Source organism: Pelodiscus sinensis, chromosome 30, assembly GCF_052426305.1.
Source record: "Pelodiscus sinensis isolate ZL-2025 chromosome 30, ASM5242630v1, whole genome shotgun sequence".
NCBI classification, from domain to species: Eukaryota; Metazoa; Chordata; order Testudines; family Trionychidae; genus Pelodiscus; species Pelodiscus sinensis.
In genome coordinates this window covers 12939844-12947563 of record NC_143081.1, presented here as the reverse complement: position 1 = coordinate 12947563, position 7720 = coordinate 12939844, and the positions used below count along the sequence as shown (strand labels likewise).

Genomic DNA, 7720 nt, shown 5'->3' with positions numbered 1-7720 from the left:
CATGTAGAGAGAATAAGTTTGATCTCCTGATATTGGAAGCTTGTATGCCCCCATTGCTGGGATAAACTGATGTAGGTCCTGTAGAGTCAACATAGCCAACTCCCATTGCTTGTATATCAGCTGTAGCTCTACTGGTGTTCAAGGGGGCATCTCTCCAGCTGACCGACCCTGGAGAAATGGGAATGACATCCCAACTGTGTCTGGGCTGGATATGTGGGTCTGTACAGAATTGCAGCAGGTTTTAGTCAGAGGCCTTCCAGCAGAAAGGAAGTCAGCAGGAATTGGGTGAGCCACATCCCCCTGCTTGGTTTTCCTGAGTTTCAGCTCCAGTGTATCTCTGTCATCCCTGCAGATGACCTACTATGAGATCGACCCAGGTGAGAACCAGACCATCTCCAGTGTGTTCATCCTGGTGGGGTTTTCCTACCTTAAGAAGATGCAAATCCTTCTGTTTCTGGTGCTTCTGGTGGTCTACCTGCTCACCCTGATGGGGAACCTGCTTGTTATACTCTTGATATTGCTAAACCCTTCCCTCCACACCCCCATGTATTTCTTCCTGGTCAACCTGTCCTTCCTGGAAATCTGCTTCACCACCAGTGTAGTCCCTCAGCTGCTGATTCACCTCCTGGTGGACGAAAAGACCATCTCCATTCATGGATGTGCAGCCCAGATGTACGTCTACACCATTATGGGCTTCATGGAATGCTGCCTTCTCGTGGCCATGTCCTATGACCGCTACGTGGCCATCTGCCACCCCTTGCACTACACAACCATCATGAGCGGCCGGGTATGTGCATGGCTCGCGGGGGCTTCCTGGATCATCTGCATCTTAGTGGCCGTAGCTCATACAACTTGGCTTTTCAGCCTGCCCTTCTGTGGCTCCCATCACATGGACCACTTCTTCTGCGACATCGCACCAGTGATGAAGATGGTCTGTGCTGACACAACAAACATTAGGATTGTAGGGTTCATTTTGACCGGACTGTTTGTCATGAGCCCTTTCCTGTTGATACTTCTGTCCTACATCTGCATTATCTACACCATCCTCAAGCTGCCATCGGCAGAGGGGAGGCGTAAAGCCTTTTCCACCTGCTCCTCCCATCTCGTGGTGGTGACTTTGTTCTATGGAACGGCCCTTTTCACCTACCTTGTGCCCAAATCTGAATCCACCATGGAGAGTGATCAAATGATTTCCCTCGTGAACACCATTGTGGCCCCTGTGTTGAACCCCATGATATACACACTGAGGAACAAAGAGGTGAAGGGAGCCTTCAGAAAAGCAATAGAGAAGAACATCTTTGCACGCTGATGGAGAAATTAGAGAAAGAAAAGAAGAGTGAGTCAAAATGGGGGGATTAAGGAAAATTCATAAATATTTTGTTATATTTCTCACAACGACTCTATATTTTTATTCAAATGTTGTCATATGAAAGGTTTTGATCTCTTCTCAACTTGCCTAGATAATGAAAAGAGAAATCATTGTCATGAAAAACAACCTCTAAATGTTGATGTTCTTAATGTACCTGAAAATAGCGTTTTCAAAAAAATCATTGAAAAAAAATCAAAGGAGAAGACTTAGTCAATGGAGCGTCCCGATCATCAAAATATGAAATGAAGCTTCAAAAGGGAAACATTGCCTTCCTGGCACACAGGCAGCAACCATGTCTGTCATGGGATGGAATACATGGAGCTGTTGGGTTGTTCAGCACCTCCCAGGCGGACCAGCGCTGGCAGTGAACTGGGCACTGATGCCATGTGGGGTGTTGACAGGGAGAGGTGTGTGTGGGGGCGGGAGTACAGCTGTTTAGGTCTTCATGGGCTGCAGCAGGAGGCGAGATGGTAGGAGCCAAAGGGGCAATTGCAGAGGGTTCAGATGATTTATAAGGGCCTCCAAATGCCATCATCGCTGGCAGCAGTGTGTCTGGAGACTGTGGGCCATGTGCTCAACAGGCCCATTCTACTCCACAGTGGGGCACAGCCAAGGGCCCTTCCCATGGGGGTCCCCCAAGAGAGGAAATTTCACATGGGGCGGGGCTTGCCGGGGGAAAAGGGGCTTCCTGTCCAGCTGCACCCCAGGCAGCGGAGTTAACTTCTGTGACCAGAACGATCAGCCTGGGGCATTGTGGGACAGTTCCTGGAGGACAATATCAATCAACATCTGTGCCCATCCTATTCGACTTGATAATATCAACCATCGCTCTGCGCCACTCAGGAAGTGGGTGTTATCCAATGGGCGTGGCCAGGGAATATATGAGAAGACACATAGGCTGTGTCCAGACTCAAGGGTAAACTTCACTTGCATCTAGACTACAGCCGCGTTCTTTTGAAATTAAATCGAATGGATTAAATCGAATTAAATCACGAATGGATACAAAATGTGTCAAAGTCACAAGACTTTAATTCTATGGCTTAGCACCTGCTTTCAGGGAACGTCCATGGACCAGTGTCTGGGATGCTCTGTTCAACATGAAGATCAGGAAGGTAAAGCTTCATACAAAGCGTTAAGCAGCAGAGATGATCGGATAGGCTGGTTTTCTATGTCATGTCAAGAGCTTTGGCACTAGAGTTACTCCTGCCGGACATGTGTAAATTTGCCGTGTGTCAGATGAATTTCACAATGATGCACAAGATGGCCTCCTGGGGTCTAACAGCCGTGAGAAAGCAGATGCTCTCTACATATTTGAGAGAGTTTCTGCTTCTCCGTTCTGTTTCTCGGTCTGTGGATCCATTGGTTCAAGAATGGTAAGAGCTAGGACCAAGAAATTTGGCAAGCAGCTTCCACTTACCCTTGCTTAGAGCAAAGTCAGCATTTGGTTGCGCCAGGGAACCAGGAGGTGCTGGGAATGGGACTGGTTTCCACAACAGAGAAAGGGGGGGGGACAGAGATAGGAAGGACGTGATACTAGCATTCACCACTAGGGGCAGGGAGTGTGGACAGAGCGATACTGCACAGTGACCAGAGAGACTAGACAGACAGGCTGCAGGCCACGAGGGGTCGGCTGGAGGCAGGCTCTAGTCCCTCCCCTGCCCCCAGCATCAAACATGATGCCAAAGACTTTGGTTTTTCAGTTCCTGCACCATTGGGCTACTTTATCCACACAAACATCGTGTTTCCCTGTCATCAAAGGGACTCCCCAGTCTCAGAGCAGCTCAGAAGATTAATTAATCCCAAGGGAATTCAACACTCCCGCAGTGTCACTCTTGGTCACAGCCAATGCGTAACGTCCCTGTGTGTTGGCTGAGGCCTGTGCCCTGTTCACATGTGTGGGGCCAGGGCAGGAGCCGGGTGGGGGCCTGGCTTGGCCCCTGTTCGTTTCCCACCCCGCACAGCTCACCCAGGGCTCAGTTTGCAAAGGGGCTGAGGGCTCAGGGGTTCCAGGAGAGACACGGGTCTCAGGGGTTGCCGGGAGTCAGACCAAAGATTCGATCGTTGGCTGGGGAAGAAGGACTCAAACTATTCCCCTCCAGAGGTTGAACCGGCCCCTCTTGGCCTCCAGCAAAGACATTCCCTGCAGAGCAACAAGGCTGATGCAACCGACTTCCCGCCGTCACCAACAGCATTTCCCTGCAGAGTAGGGGTCTAGATGTTTTCAATGACTTCAGAAACACGAGGCGGGGGGGCTGGTATCTTGTCTTGCTGGGAGAGACAGCAGCCTGTCCAACAGGAGACCTCCCCTCCCCGCTGTGTCTTGTTCATTCCCTGGCTCACAGCAGCCCTGCCCATGAGAGCAATCGACGTCGTGAGTGTCAGGCCAAGGCCTCATTGCTGGTCCAGAAGTGGTCTCTCCAGGAGTGACCGTCAGTCAGTCATGTCACTGTCCCCTGCCGTGACAGCCCCGCCGGGCTGTTTCTTCCTCTGCCCTCATCTCAGAGGCTGCAAAGAGCAGGGAGGGGACCTGGGTGGTGTGGCCAGGCCGGGCTGGGCTAGTCTTAACTGCTGGATGGCCGCTGATGGCTGCCCACAAGGGGTCAATATCTGAGGTCCAGGCTCATAAGCTGGAGATAAAAGGATCATTGGTCTAAAGAATCACAGGGCTAGCTGCGTTAGTCTTTGTCACTTTTGGTCTAACGGAGAAATTGACCCCAGTGTTGCCATAGAGATGAAAGACAAGTAGGGTGGGAAGCTCGGCTGAATCTGCATCGGGCACCGTCACATCAGGGTTCTGAGCCCTGTCAGGGCAGTGGGGGATAGTGGTCAGAGCAGGTGGAGCTGGGAGCCAGAGCTCCTGGGTTCCCATTGTGGCTCTGAGACAAGAGCGGGGCCCAGAGTCTGAACCTCACGGACCTGGAGCCATGAGCCCTGGGGGTGGTTCCTACCCCTGCCCCGACTCTGTGTGTTGGATTGTGTGGGAGAAATAAGTGTCACCCAATTTACCACAGTCAGTAAATCCCAGGGCGAGTTTCCTCCACAAAGCACATGGGATGACAAGGAAGAGGGGGTAGGTACAATGTCCTATGACTCGACTGGCCATGTGAATTTGTTTTGCTGCAGTTCCAAGCCGGGTTGCTCGTCCTCCAAGGAATATGACGAGATACTCCCTGCAGCGAACAGCTCCCAGAGGCCAGGGAAGGAAACAAAACCCCCTCTGTTCCCTCAGCACATCCAGCGCCTGCCACGAGCAGAGGGAACCGCTCCTCCTACACAAGGTAGGCTCTGATGCAAGCACCAAGTTCCCCAGCCATTCGCCCAATGAAGGCTGTTGGCTCCCTTCTCCAGTTACAGCAAAGCCAGACCACTTTCTTCATCCGAACTTTCCATGTGTGTGTTGAGAAGCTTCATGTGTGTTGGAGCACATGGGTTGTGTGTGTATTTGCATCTATCTATCCCCACACACCCCCTCTATCTATCTATCTATCTATCTATCTTAGGGTATGTCTACACTAGCTCCCTAGTTCGAACTAGGGACGCTAATGTAGGCATTCAAACTTACAAATGAAGCCTGGGATTTAAATATCCCAGGCTTTATTTGCATGCTCCCATCCGGTCGCCATTTTTAAATGCCACTAGTCCAGACTAACTGCCCGCGGCTACCGGTGGCAGTTAAACGGTAGTTCAAACTAAGTCGTTAGTTCGAATTACCTGTTATTCCCCCTGGAATGAGGTGTAGACATTCCCTAAGTCAAATCCATCTGTCAGTCTACCTATTAGAAAATCAATTGTTTAGTCTCTGAATCTTTCCGTATGAACGTAACTAATTTAACTATCATGGGTCACGTGAAGAGCTTGACTTCAGGGGTGTGATTCTAGTTCAAAGCAGAAGATGTTGGTCCCATAATTTCATGCACCCAACCAGGCGGATCAATGAGCATCAAACATGATCATCACCAAGCCATGATTCCTTCTGCTACTTTTGTCTGGATTTTGCGTCTGGGTTCCTAGAGTCCTAGAATCCCAGGATTGATAGAGTCCTCAAGAGTCATCGAGTCCAGCCCCCTGCCCAAAGCAGGACCAATCCCAACTCAATCATCCCAGCCAGGACCTTGTCAAGCTGGGACTTAAACTCCTCTATGGATGGTGATTCCACCCCCTCGCTAGGGAACCCATCCCAGTGCTTCACCACCCTCCTAGGGAAACAGTTTTTCCTAATCTCCAACCTAGACCTCCCCCACTGCAACTTGAGCCCATTGCTCCTTGTTCTGCCACCTGCCCCCACTGAGAACAGCCTCTCTCCAGCCTCTTTGGAACCTCCCTTCAGGGAGTTGAAGGCTGCTATCAAATCCCCCCTCGCTCTTCTCTCCTGCAAACTAAACAAACCCAAAGCTCTCAGTCTCTCTTCATAGGTCATGTGCTCCAGCCCCCTCATCATTCTGGTTGCCCTCTGCTGGACCCTCTCCAATGCGTCCGCATCCTTTCTATAGTGGGGAGGGAGGGGGCAAAATTGGACACAATACTCCAGATGTGGCCTCCCCAGTGCTGAATAAAGGGGAATAATCACTTCTCTAGATCTGTTGGCAGAGCTCCTACTAATGCACCCTAATATGCCGTTAACCTTCTTGGCTACAAGGGCGCCCTGTTGACTCATCTCCAGCTTCTCATCCACTATAGTACCCAGGTCCTTTTCTGTAGAACTGCTACTTAGCCATTCAGTCCCCAGCCTGTGACAATGCTTGGGATACTTCCGTCCCAAGTGCAAGACTCTGCACTTGTCCTTGTTGAACCTCATCAGATTTCTTTTGGCCCAATCCTCCAATTTGTCTAGGTCACTCTGTACCTGATCCCTGCCCTCCTGTGTATCTACCTCTCCCCCTAGCATAGTGTCATCTGCAAACTTGCTGAGGGTGCCATCCATCCCCTCATCCAGGTCATTAATAAAGATGTTGAACAAAACCGGTCCTAGAACCAATCCTTGGGGAACTCCTCTAGAAACCGACCGCCATCCTGACATTGAGCTGTTGATCACTACCCGTTGGGCCCGACTGTCTAGCCAGTTTTCTATCCATCTTACAGTCCATTTATCTAATCCATACTTCCTTACCTTGCTGGCAGGAATCCTGTGGGAGACCGTATCAAAAGCTTTGCGGAAGTCAAGGTATATCACATCCACCGATATACCTTTCATTGCTTTCATGTTCTCCGGTGCACAAATCCAGTGTCCAGACATCTCAAGGACCTCTGAAAATGTCACTCAGCTGCCAGTCTCCACCTTTCAGAGATGATCATTCGCTTGTGTTTTAAATTGTGCAGCGTGCTGCACTGTGTAGTGTACAGTCTATATTGTATAGTGTAGATTGCATAGTGCATCACCAGAGTTTGCGGCGGTTGTTTAATTTAATTTTCTCTCTCTGATTCCTTCAATAGTCTTGTGTGTGCATGTGTGTGTGTGTGTATTCATTTCTAGGACAATGGCTCTTTGTGTATAGAATGTTCCAGATCTCAGGAGATGCCGGTTCCCATTTCTGGCGACGCTGACTCAGTGTGTAAACAGTCTCTTTCCTCCATCATTCCCAGGTCCCCCTTTCGTAGCTCATGATTGTTTGTTGCCTTAGCTACAGGGGTGCAAAATGCTGTTTCCTATTGTCCATTTCCCTCCCCCCCCCAACTGTGTCGTGTCACTGACATGCCAATTATCATGGCGTCTCTTGTCAAGAAAGCGCCTTAAAGTAAAACATCTGTGGGAAACGTCTCTCACACTGTAGGACATTCCTTCTTGTGAAACACCTTGCAGTGAGGTCATGGGACAGAGAACCTCAACTGGTATAAATCAGCGACGCTCTGTGTCTATCCAGGGAGCTTTTACAATTTACTTCATTTAAGGAACTGGCCCTAACTCTAGGTTTGGATATTGGGAGACACCAAGTGGGATGGGGGCATTCCCCACGCTTTATGGAAATCGGTTTGTGAATGTGACTATGACGCCACTGGAATATCTCATGTATGTGTATATATCAGTCATTGTGGGAAACGTTATAATCTTCTGAATATGATTTTCCCACTTGCATGCAGGTATCCCTTTGGTAGACCAAGCTAGGAATATGGAGTAGAAACCGGCATCGATAATACAGCCATGCTAAGTGAGCACTATTCCTGATACTTCCGGGCTCTATTGACCCAATAGCAAAGAAGCAAGGAAGCTTTGCCTTCCTAGGGACTCGTGGGTTGGCCCATGAACAATGGAGATGTGCATCTTGCAGAGACATGTGATCGTACCACCTGATACTGGAATCCATCTTAACCCATGGACTTTTCCATGAGTTGCTGGGAGGGGTCAGACCGAAACCA

At 49.8% G+C, this 7720-nt stretch overlaps 1 pseudogene; it reads left to right on the top strand.

The window, feature by feature from the left end:
* Positions 1-352: 352 nt before the first annotated feature.
* Positions 353-1321, top strand: LOC102453623 (olfactory receptor 10A4-like; annotated as a pseudogene).
* The last annotated feature ends 6399 nt before the right edge of the window (positions 1322-7720 follow it).